At 48.4% G+C, this 12,416-nt stretch overlaps 1 long non-coding RNA gene across 1 annotated transcript; it reads right to left on the bottom strand.

Annotated features, from left to right (window-relative positions):
• Positions 1-293: 293 nt before the first annotated feature.
• On the bottom strand, positions 294-9,652 carry LOC132678854 (uncharacterized). The gene is made up of 3 exons (XR_009609847.3): positions 8,361-9,652; positions 7,152-7,309; positions 294-635 (listed from the first exon to the last, which is right to left on the bottom strand). It is a non-coding gene; the product is annotated as an uncharacterized LOC132678854 (long non-coding RNA).
• Positions 9,653-12,416: the final 2,764 nt, after the last annotated feature.

The following is a 12,416-nucleotide window of genomic DNA, read 5'->3' as shown; positions in this document are numbered from 1 at the left end:
TGATTGCCCCCAGCAGCCTGGGTCTTACTCGTTTCTGCCCACTGGGCCAGCACACAACCTCGACCCTGTCCAGAGAGGCATCAGTGAGCAGTGGGATGGCCAGGATGCAGAGACAGCAGCTGGGCGGCAAGAGTCCCGGCCCTGATACCAGAACGGGGTATGTCATTTGCACTAATGAAGCACAGAGGAAAAAGGAATTTGTAAATACATTTTTAACAATTCTACAGACTTTTTTTTGATCGATACAGTTGAATTCATATATATTTTTTTATGAATACAGTTTCCTGTTTGTTTTGTTTTTAGGCTTTGATACAGATGGAATGAATGAGAACTTCCCATGTTATCACAGGGTGATAAGTCTACCTGGAATGTTTGGTAAAGAGCCCGACAGGGGAAGTTGGCCCAGTTGTAGAAAGTCCTATCACCAGGCATCAGCAAAGGCCAAAAGAGATAAAAAGAAAAAGCTTCCACTCTCAAAGACTGGAGAATTCAAGAGCTGGTACTTATGTGCCCTTGTGTGACATGACTCCCCCCGAAGCCGCCGGTTGCTTACCTGTTAAATGGGGGAAGGACAGCTAACCTTGTAAGCACGTGGAGAGGTGGGAGGACGACGTGCGCAGGGCCTCGCTCAGCACCTGGAAGGTAGTGCGCGCTCAATGACACCAGCTACTCTTTCTCTCACTACTTGGAAATGGCGCGAGCTTATGTTTTGTACTTATTACATACCATTTAAAATGAGTTGTGCATAAGATGACCTGTATCCATCACTAAGAGTGAGCCTAGCCTAATACCTCTTACCTGAATAAACCTTTCACAATCACGATTTTGATCTTGAGTCTCTGTTAAATGGGTGTAGAGTGGAAGATGCGGTGGAAAGGTCAAGGAAGAATTGGGCAGGGGGAGATCTCCAGGAGCTAAAGGCCTGGCTGCCGGGTTTTGTTTTTGTTTTTGTTTTTGTTTTTTTCAGTAAGAAAGTTCAGGGACTGCTTTGACCAGGCAAGTGAACCTATGCTTTGTCCATTACCCATGACCCTGAAAACCAACCTACCAACCAAACAACCAAGAAATAAAGCCATTCATCTTAATATTCACTGAGCTGAGAAGACTTTGCCTTCTTCCTTCCTCCCTCCCCTCACCCTCACTTCCTCCCTCCTCTCCCCCTCCCTTCTTCCCTCTCCTCACCCTCACTTCTTCCTTCCCTTCCTTCCTCCCTCCATCCTCTCCATCAGTGTGAAGCCTGGTACCAGAAATGCCTGGTAATATCTCTGATTTAGCTCTTCAGGACAGAAACACCTCTGGTGTTTTTCTCTGCCCTTCCTGCCCATCACAGGGTAAATATCCTGCTCCTTTGTGCCCCTGATCTGTAGCCAGTGTGGCTAGCCCCAGCTTCATGGGGCTGAATAACCTGTTCTGGCTGCCCGAGCCCTGTGTCCTCCCCACCCTCTGCCTTCTCCTGATGACAGGTGCAGCAGGAGCAGATAGCCTTCAGGCCCTTTGGCTCTCCACTGTGACCTTAGGGAGGCCATCTGTGGGTCTAGAGCCTGACTGACTAGCGTTCCATTCCCCACTCCACCACTTACAGCTGGGTGGTCTTGAACAAGGTATACAATCACCAGTGAGCACACAGGGGGCTAATACTTGACACCCCCTCTAGGGTCGGAATTAAAGGAGACGTTACATACTAAGATTTACACTTGTGCCAGCACATAGAAAGCACTTCATAAATGCTCTCTACTGCTGTGATTATACAAAAGAGGGAGCGACAGCACATCAGACTCATCTCACACGGACAGTGGGGCCCTGTCCCAGGATTCACTCTCTGCCAGTTCATAGACGCAGCGGCCCTACTTGCCAGCATTGTGGCATATCATGATGTAACGCTTAGTGAAAGGGTGAGGTACAGTGGCTTCTAAGAGGAGCTCGGTCTAGGTCAGGGCCATGTCCCTTCCGCCCCGGGTATCCAAGGGTCCCCCGACCTGGTGCAGGCATGGACACATCAAGCCAAGCAGATTGTGTAATTAGTAAATCCTGTGCGCCTAACAGAGGCCTGGAGAGCACATGCCCAGCCTACAAGCAAAGAGATTCAATGAGGATTTCCATGCTGCCAGCCACACAAGATCCCACGGCCAGATCCAATCTGCAGGTCTAATTATGGCACTCCTCACACTGCCTGAATGCTTGCTTTGGGCTTGAGTCATGGTCTTCGTCGCCATGTGGATATAGGTATGCATGGGACAGCTTTATGGAGGTGTCATTCAAATACCACGCAATTTGCCCTTTTAAAGTGTGCGGTTGTTGTTTTTCTACTATATTCACAGTGTTGTACAACCATCACCACCGCCAATTTTAGAACATCTTCAGCACCACAAAAACAAATGCCCTACCCACTAGTAGTCATTCTTCTTTCTCTCCTCTGCCCAGCCCTTGGCAACCACTGATCTACTTTCTGTCTCTGTAGATTTGCCTATTCGGGGGACATTTCATGTACGTGAAATCTTACAATATGGGGTCTTTTGTCACTCCCTTCTTTTGCTTGGCATAATATTTTCAGGGTTGATCCATGTTATAACATCTATCAGGACTTTGCTCCTTTTTTCACAGCCAAATAATATTCCACTGTAGGGACGGACCACATTTCGTTGCATCTATTCATCTGTTGATAGACTTTTCGGTGGTTTCCACATTTTGGCTTATGTAAATAATGGCGTTCTGCACATTCGTGTATGGTTGTTTGTGTAGCTACATGTTTTCATTTCACTTTTGAAATTACCTAGGCATGGATGGTGGGCTCCTCTGGTAAGGCGTGTATTTAACCTCATAAGTGCCGTACTGCGTCATTTTGCGCTCCCATCAGAAGCATATGAGCGTTCTAGTTGTTCCACATCCTCCCCAATGTTTGCTAAGGTCAGTCTTTTTATTTTTATTTATTTATTAAATTTTTTTTTTTTTTTACATATAAAGAGAGCACGAGCAGGGGAGGGGCAGAGGGATGGAAAGAGAGAGAATCCCAAGCAGGCTCCGCATTCACCCGACGCGGGGCTTGATCCCATGACCCCCGGGGATCATGGCCTGAGCGGAAATCAAGAGTCAAATGATCAACTGACTGAGCCACCCAGGCACCTCAGGTCAGTCTTTTTCATTTTAGTCATTCTGATGGAGGAATAGAGGTGTCTAGCAGTTTAAATTTGCATCTCCCTGTCCTCACTCTGAACCACTGTGGTCAGCTGCCTGGCCCTGCATGTTCTCCCATGGGGTGAAGAGAGACAAGTAGGTGTTGCTGGTGGCAAATCTGGTAAAGAAAAGAAAAGAAAGAGCGTTTGGCTGGATGGGAGGGGGAGCCAGACAGGGGCAAAGCAGAGAGCTGACTTAGCAGTCTGTAGGTTGGCTGCCTTTGTTTTTCCAGCACATTGGAATCTCCTGGCTACTAGTCTTTTATTTCCTTTAATTAGCCTTCCCCATTGACAGGGACAGGTCAAGATTTCTAGGAAGTGCTCCAGACGACTCTGCCTGACAGACATACATCCCTAGGCATTCATTCCTTAGGGCTGAATTTCTCATCCTCTGAGCTGACTTAGGGGCTGGCAAAACACTTGTGCTTCCCGTGCATTGACTTTTCATTCCTTGCTTCACCTCCAACACAAAAGAAGTGTGTTATTTACAAAATATCTCTATCGCCTTAGAAAATATCTCCCTGGGAAGAATTAAACAGTTACACATTAAAACCTTTTAAAAATGCAGGCATGCACCAGCCACTGCAGACCCGTTTGGCATCTATTTGGTAGAAAAACAAGCTACCAAAGGTTCAAGGCAAAGTTGGCTGACTTGAAAGATGTTTGATTGTAAATCTGAGCACCCTCCGAGATTCCTCAAACAGCGACAGTCTGAGCAGTCACCATGCTGGGGAGGGAAATTCCCTAAATGTGGTGAGGAAATTTAAGAGTTTGGGACAAAGTACTCAGAAATCAATTCCTAACCTACTAAGCTTGTGGTCCCAAGCAGGAGACAGATCTATAAAGAAGTAAATGATAAGATGGTGTGATAGCTGACACCAGAAAGATGGAGAGGGCACAGAAAGGAACTGTTTGGAACATGGTTTAGGGCTATCTGACAGAAAAGGGGATATTGAAGTTGGGCTTTGAAGAATGAATAGAAGTTTGTTAGAAGATAACAGAAGGAACAACCTACCAGCGACAAGAGCATGCAGAAGGCATTGAGATATGAAACTGTGGCAAGATTAGGAAACTGTGGGTCCTTAAGTGAGTCCAGAGCATAGGGTGGGTAAGAAAAATGAGGGGGGAGGGAAGCTGGTGAGTTCAGCAGAGGCCATACCCTGAAGAACCTTGAGGGCCAAAATAACGAGCTTGGGCTTCAAGCACTGCAGGGTTTCAAGCAGAGGTGTGACCTTGTCAGAGTATGTTCTTGAGAGAGCACCGTGGTCACCATGAGGGGGAATGGATGGAGAGAGCAGGCTAGGAGTGATTTTATCAGGGCCTTAGTGCCAGGTGTGGCCCAAGTATGGGTGATGTACCTGGGATTGGAGGTTGGCTGGCAGTACTCCCAGGGAGGCTAGGGTCTGCCAGGGCCTGAAGGAGGGTACAAACCCTTCCCAGTCGTGACCCATTTTATTCCCAGAGGGGGAACCAGAGGGGGATGTTGACCCTCTTCTTCCTCAGGGGAGATCCCAGGCACCATGGATCATTCCTATTCTAGGATGGGAAAATGGCCAGGGCTCAGCCAGGACAGCAACAACCCAAATGTTCTAGGGCCCTTCGATGGCCTTGGTACTTGAACCCCTCATGAGCCAGTGTCCTAAGCCTGGTTGACAACCCAGCTCCCCTCACAGCTATGTTGCACCCTGGGAGTCGGGCAGATCAGGGCGGATTAGATACCCTGCTTTTCCAGAGTTGGAGATGGAGGTGAGGACAGGGCCCAGGTTTAATCATTCCAGGATTAAGAAAGGGGAGGGTCAAGACTTGGAGGGGGGTCTTGAGATTCCCAAGTCCCTTTTCCAGGCTGCTTCGCACAGAGGGTCAGGAAAACCAACACTGTGCCACATGGTAAATGTACATCTTCTTACTTTCATTCTCATGACTATTCCCGTTTTGCAGGTGAGGAAACTGAGGCTCCAAACAGGTAAGACACCTGTCCATGTGATGTTTCAAAGATGTGTCAAGCTGCCTTCTCAAGTCTGAAAACAGACTTGGAGCAAATTCTCCCTCTACACTGGCAGCAGTCAAGCCTGCTTTGCTAAGCAAGGGTTGATGGAGACACAGGCCCCTGGAGACGGTAATGTTTTCTGCATTGGCATGGCAAATGACTTGCAAAATACCATGGTGCTAAGAGAGGTTTCTGCAACAGAGCTCTTGTGACAGGGTGAAGAGGCCATAATGCTCTGGGACTTGTGCTTTTCTTTTTAAAAGTAATCATTTTTTTTCCTCTTTTTGACAAATAATTCAGATCCCAGGACAACGTCGGAGCAGGGAGGGGAAGTTGCCCTTCCCCCCGGCGGCACCCACTTCCTCCAGGGCCCAGGAGAGAGTGGGCCTGCTATCTCCCAGGCCACTCTCTCTGAGCCGGCCCCAGGTACCAGGAGTTTGTTTTATGGATGGGTCTGTCGTGAGTCAGTATGATAATGTTTCCTGTGAGAACTTTATTTCCCTGCATTGTTTGCAAAGTCTGTGTGTGTGTCTGAGCACGTACTCCTAATCTCGGTGGAGACTGTGCCCTGGTTATAAGACACCCCTGAGGGTGGGGGTAGGGACCCAAGGAGACCAGACATGGGCTGTCCCCGTCCCCTCTAGTGGCAGGGAGAGCCGGGGGTGACTCACATGCTTAGGTCTCGCCTCCAGCCTGTGATAGGCTGGCTTCCTTGCTGAAAGCCACTTCAATCAGTCATCTCTTGCTAGCACTTATTGTGGGACCAGGCCACACTGGCTGCACCCACCCATGGCCGTCTGGGACACTTCTGAATCAGGTCAGGAGATGACCCTCTCACTTAGCTTTTAGCTCCTTGGTTTGCAGATGGGGAAACCCAAAGAAGGTACATGACATGTCTAAGCTGAAACCAACCGGTGGAGAGGCACACGGTTCAGCAGTAAAGCAGGGTGTTCGGAGCGCCCTCGTCCTAGGTTCGAATCCTATTCTGCCACTTGTCTCTGGGTAGGTTGCATCATCAAACTTCGGTCGCATTGACTGACAAACGGTGTTAATCATACTCACCTTGCAGACCAGCTTCAAGCATTAAGTCAGAAAACAGATACGGACCAGGTGCTACAGGGGTTGGGAGACTATTCTATTCTTTCCCCGTTTCCTCTGAAACTCAATTTGGAGTTGGTTTGCTGTAGCAAGCGCTATACTGCAGATGCCTCCGGGGAAGGTGTTGAGGGGACACCGGGGCACCTCGCTCACAGTTCTCCCCAGACCACTTAGTCAAAGCCACTGGACTTCTGAGCTTTCCTGAACAGAGAGGAAATGGCCCTGGTGTTAAGAGATAGCTATCAGTAGTAGTCAGGAGCTTAGCCAAGAGTTTTAGAAGAAGAAGAAAGAAGAAACTGTAAGTTGTCCCAATTCTCCTGAACATCTTAGCCCACTGCCCACTGGCTTCTCTGACCCCTCCCCAATTTTTGAGAGAGAGAGAGAGAGAGAGAAGGAGAGAAAGAGAGTATGAGCGGGGGAGGGGCAGAGAGAGAGGGAGAGAGAATCCCAAGCAGGCTCTGCACTGTCAGTGCAGAGCCCAACATGGGGCTTGAACTCACGAACCATGAGACCATGACCTGAGTGAGAAAGTTTAATTTATAAATTATGCACAGGAGACATTAACAACAACAACAATAAAATAGGGCAATTAGAACAATATACTATTATTAAAGTTATGTGATTGTCTCTCTCTCTCTCTCAAAATATCTTACTGTAGTGGGGTGCCTGGGTGGCTCAGTCGGTTAAGCATCTGACTCTTGATTTTGACTCCACTCATGATCTTGTGGTTCATGAGTTTCAGCCCCACATCGGGCTCTGGACTGGTGGTGTGGAGCCTGCTTGAGATTCTCTCTTTCTCTTTCTCTCTCTCTCTCTCTCTCTGTCCCTCCCTGCTCAAAATAAATAAATAAATAAATAAATAAACTTAAAAACAAATTTTACTGTACCATACTCACCCTTGTTCCTGTGATGATGTGAGATGATAAAAGGCCCACGTGATGAGATGTGATGAGGCGAATGACGTAGGCACTGTGACGTCGCGTTAGGCCACTTCTGATCTTCTGCCGATACCTTGGAAGGAGGATCATCTGCTTTGGAGCTTGACCGTGGGTAACTGAAATCATGGAAAATGAAACTGCAGATAGGGGAAGGGGGGCAACTGTATCTATACACTGATATCCTGTCTTCCCTCACGAGGAGGGACTGACTCATTGTATCCATTCAGTCATTTATTTATTCAACACACCATAACCAAATTCCCACTTTGTACCAGGTCTGTGCTGGGAGTTAGGTTTTCGGAAAATGAAAACACGGTGCCTGTCTCCAAGCAGCCTGAAGTCTGGACCACCCTTGTGAAAATGTGCATTACTCCTCCGTCAGCCATTCATCGAATGACGCTCATTGGACGTGTATGGTGCGTCAGGTGCTGTGCTGGGGCTGGGCTGACGGTACAGAAGATGGAATCCCTGCACACACATAACCATAGCGATCTGCACAAAGCAGGCGCTAAGATGAACTCAGGATTCCAGAAGGTCAGAGTCTGAGGCCATCCAGAATCCACACAGCCCACTGGTTTTCAAACAATCCTGTGTGGGTACTGGGGATTGAGTATCGCTGTTTCATAAAATATTCTAGTAGTTTACAGCTTTATTGAGGTATTATTTACACACCGTAAAATTCACCCATCGGAGGTGTACAATTCAAGGCTTTTTAGCAAATGTACGTTGTGCAAACATCACCACAATCCAGGTTTAGAATGTTTCCATCACTCTCTAAAGTTCTCTTGTTTGCAGCCAGTCTCTGCTTGAAGCATTCTATTTTCTAAATAAGCAGAAGGAAATTTTGAGAACCAGCAATCTATTCTAACCCACTTACTCTACCAATGAGGAAACTGAGGCCCAGAGAAGAGGAAGGGCCCTGCTGGGGATATGTAGTGAGCCAGCATCATTGCTGGGTTTCATCCCCAGAACAGCCTGACTTCCAAGTCAGGTTCTTTTCACTCATGGGAGGCAGTGCCCAAATAATGGTTAAGGGTCCTGGACTCACTTAGTTTGAGCTCAAATCCTGGCTCCACCATTTATATGCTGTGTGACCATGGGCAAGTTGCTTAACCACTCTGGGCCTCAGTTTCTTCACAGGCTCGTGTGCAGAAGAACAGTACCTACCTGAGAGGGTTGGTGTGTGCATTCCACGAGATCACGTACATGAAGGGACTTAGCACAGTACAGGATGTGGAGTAAGTACTCAGGGAAAGTTGGCTAATTGGCTAATGATCATTTCACCACATCATGGTCTCCCAATTTGCCCTCAGAAATTTGGAAGTGAAAAAGACAATGATTAAACAAAACCAGTCCAGGCCCCAAATGGAAATGCATGTACAGAGGCAGCTTTCTAAGAACATGGTGCAACACCCCACCCTGGGGCATCATCACCCTGCTTGGCAGAGATGAGGCAACTGCTGGGGGCGTTGCTCAAGCCTCCTCGGACCCAGCAGGAGACTCAGCGGTTGCTGTTCCTTCCTCCCCAGTTTCAGCGTTGCCCAACAGGCCCACAACAGACACGTTTCATCAGCGTCCAGGGAGCCTGGCTTCCTTCCCACTCCCACCCTGAGGGGCCAGATGTGTGATTCTGGAGGACAGTCAGGAGGGACCAGGCTCCGCCCCCTGCCCCGCCCCAGCCAGCGCTTCTCAGCCCCTGGTGTGGAGGAGGCATCTGAGCGACAAGGCGACAGGGCAGGGCACCCAGGAAGGACAGTGACTTATCACAGCGCTGCGTGCCTTGTGTGTGTTATCTCTGTCAGCCTAAGAAGGAAGCTATTAGTATCAACCCCATGACAGTGGAGGAAACCGAAATTCAGAGAAGGTGGGGGTGTTTGCCCAGGTAGAGAGCTCCCAAAAAACCATTTGGTTCCACGAGAGGTGGGATTAGGTCCAGGTAATGCTGCTTCTATGAAGCAGAGTGGGATTTGTTTTGTTTTGTGTTTGTTTTGAGCATGCAAACATCAGACATACTTTAGACACTGTGGAAAGAGTTCTGCCTTGGAAACTAAGCATATCTGACTTGGGGCAAGTTGCTTAACCTGAGACTTCATTTGGGAAAAAACACTGTCTAGTTTGCAAGGTTGCCATGGTGATTAGAGAGCCTACATGTGAAAAGCACCTACATGGTTTACTGAGCTGCTCCTGAGTGCAGGGTATGGAGGACACATAGCTAAAACAACACCCCTAACCCTAAGAAGTTCCAGTGTATGTGACAGCAGACAAAATCCTATGGTAACCTAAGTTCCATTTTTTTTTTAATTAAAAAAAATTTTTGTTTAATGTTTATTTATTTTTGAGAGAGAGAGCACGAAGGAGGGGAGGGCAGAGAGAGAGGGAGACACAATCGGAAGCAGGCTCCAGGCTCTGAGCTGCCAGCACAGAGCCCCACGTGGGGCTCGAACTCACAGACTGTGAGAAAATGACCTGAGCCAAAGTTGGACTCTTAGCTGACTGAGCCACCCAGGCGCCCCTCTAAGTTCCATTTTGATGAAGGTTAGAATAAAAGAGATGTGGCAGAAACCAAGGAGGGAGCCAGGGACAGCTCTTAAATGGTGAATGGACTGCCTTGAATGGTGAATGGACTGTTGACAGCTAGAAAAGGCTTTGTGGCCCCTTGTAGCTGGAAGTCAGGGTGTGAAAGGGGAGGGGGCAGGTGAGGCTGGAAAAGCCCACTGAAGTCAGACCATGAGGGTCTTGAATGATGGAGATTTTAAACTTTATTGTGTAGGTCACAGGGAGCCATTGAAGGTGTCTGAGCAAGGGCATGACCCGACCAAAGGGCCCTGATCTGCTGGCAGCTACACTATGGTTGTCAGAAAATGGCTCCCCTTTTAGGGCCCTTCTCTGGGCTCTCGGGCCAAATGAGAGTGTGAACGCTGCTTGCCTGCCATGTGTGAGGCACCTGTTGGATTTAGAAATGACTTCAATATATGCACCACTTTAACAAGGTAGTAACTCTGCCACCAGAGAGCAGGTGATAATTTGGTGAGCGGGGAGCACTGCTGAAAGCTGACGTTAATGAGAGGTTCCAGCCCCCAGCGAGGACAGATGTACCACAGGTCAGTCAGGGAAACAGCGGAGGTCACCAGTCAGGGCAAATAGCTCTGTGGCAGCTCATAATGATGACAACAAGTCACCGATGGTCTGGACACCGTTTTTGCCAAGGCAGGGAATTGCTCATTTTATCACTATCATGAATACATAAGCAATGAGCACGTAGAAAAAAAAAAAAAAAAAAAAAAAAAGGTGATAGAAATAGTTCCCCTGCTCTGGGTCGTCGTTGGCTATCTAGGACAGCCTGAATCATGCTGCAGTGAAGCCAGACCCATTTGGGTGAGGCCACAGGTGGGGGTGGGGCAATGAAGGCCACTCTTTTGCCACTGGGGTCACTGGGTTAGCCCATCATCCATCCACCATCCGTTTTTATTTCCAGACACTCCAGGAACCCCCTTCTCCTTACTGCCTGGTCTTGGGCCACTTTGCACAGATGTTGTTGCCACGACCCAGGAAACTGGCCACCAGCCTTGGGCTTCCCCCCACCCCAGATGATGCCGAGGCTTCTTCTGGGTTTCCACTATTGTTCCATGGCAGCCATAAAATACCAGGTTTGTCCTTAAGCTCGGGCCGACACTTGCTGACCCATTCTAGGAAGAGCCTCTCTGTTGTACTGGTGGAGATAAGGTTTGGGGACAGATGTCCTCTGTCCACTGTCATGACTCTCAGTCAAGAGCCGCTCCTGCTTAGCTCCTGGCCACCTCCCCCCAGGTACCACCAAGGGCAGATGCAGACCCTGACCTTGCAGTGCTTGAAGACCAGCCATGCTCAGCTCCATCTCAGTGGCCTGAGTCGTCCCATGTGGGGACCCTCTGATCCATAATCCTGAAGCCTTAGGAGTTCAAAAAAGGGTGAGGCCACTAAGGGCTGGGATGACTAGGAAAGGGAACCGAGAAGGAGAAAGAGAAGAGCTCAAGTAGGGGGGTAAATGCGATGAAGACGGAATGGAAAAGATCACGAAAGCCCGTACTTGCATTTTTGTTTACTGCAGGTGCATGCTTTGTGCAGGATAACTTGTTGCCACGTCAATTTCTGACTTGTTCTTGCTTAATGTAAGAGGCTCATGGAAGACAGAGAGGTAGCATCTCAATCTCTCCACATCAGCTTTCTCACTGAGAAGAATTTACCAGCTTTTTCCCTGCCAAAGCCAGTGTTCGCAGAGTCGATGGTATTGGACGGTTCTGGATGAAGGGGAGTTCAAGGGTCAGAGGGAACAGAAGTGGGGAGGAAAGGGTTGTGTCGACTGAGACTTGGGTGGGGGGGGGGTGCTGGGAGGTGGCCTGGAGGTAGTTGAGCCAATGATAGGTGTATTGGCACGCAGGCCATGGGGGCAGACGCTGGGGCTGTGACCTGGGGACTGTGGCTTGGCCTGCAGGGATGGAACCACCTTCCTCTGAGAGGCAGGGGAGGATTTGCAGAAGCAGCCACGAGAGACCGCAGACTAGAGGCCCTTCCTTGACTTTCCAGGTGGCCCCACCCTGAAAACATATTTGATTTAGAAAGAAAATATATTTACTTTTATATTTAAACGCCGTGGAACAATTTGATACCTTTTCTATTGGCACTGAAAAATCGATGCAGAGGGAAATCACCACCAAATATTGGCAGTGATGGTGATGTTCGTGTTTGATCTTGTGCCACTCACAGTTTGTACTTTGTCCATGATGAACAGGAATTACTATCGTCATAACGCTGTTTTTATGACAATGAAGCATATTTGCAAACAGCATTTTGGTTAAAAAATTTTTTTTTTTTTGTAAATGTGGGTATGTATCCACTTAGACCAGAAGTTTGGGAGATGGTAAGTGCCCTTGTCTGTCAGTGACCAGGGCGTAGTTGATGCTTAACTTCTCGTTTTTCATTCTGAAATGAATAGAGCACTTCATTCTCTATTGAGTCTATTTTTTCTACAATAAAATGAATTTTATAGTAAAGAAAAATAAAGGAAATCTTTTCAGAAGGGGAAGTAGGGAGTCCCCCCTCACACACACACACACACACATCCACAGCCCCTCTGGGACAAATGAGAAGGACACTGGGGTGGGGGACATGATGTGGAGGCAGCCAAGGCTGGGGTGAGGACAGTCCCCATGGGAGCCTGTGTTGAGCAATGGGGTTGTGCCGGGC

The sequence above is a fragment of the Panthera onca genome, chromosome A2, assembly GCF_046562875.1.
Source record: "Panthera onca isolate mPanOnc1 chromosome A2, mPanOnc1 haplotype 2, whole genome shotgun sequence".
Classification (NCBI taxonomy): domain Eukaryota; kingdom Metazoa; phylum Chordata; class Mammalia; order Carnivora; family Felidae; genus Panthera; species Panthera onca.
The sequence above is the reverse complement of the archived record's forward strand: the minus strand, read 5'-3'. Positions and strand labels throughout refer to the sequence as shown.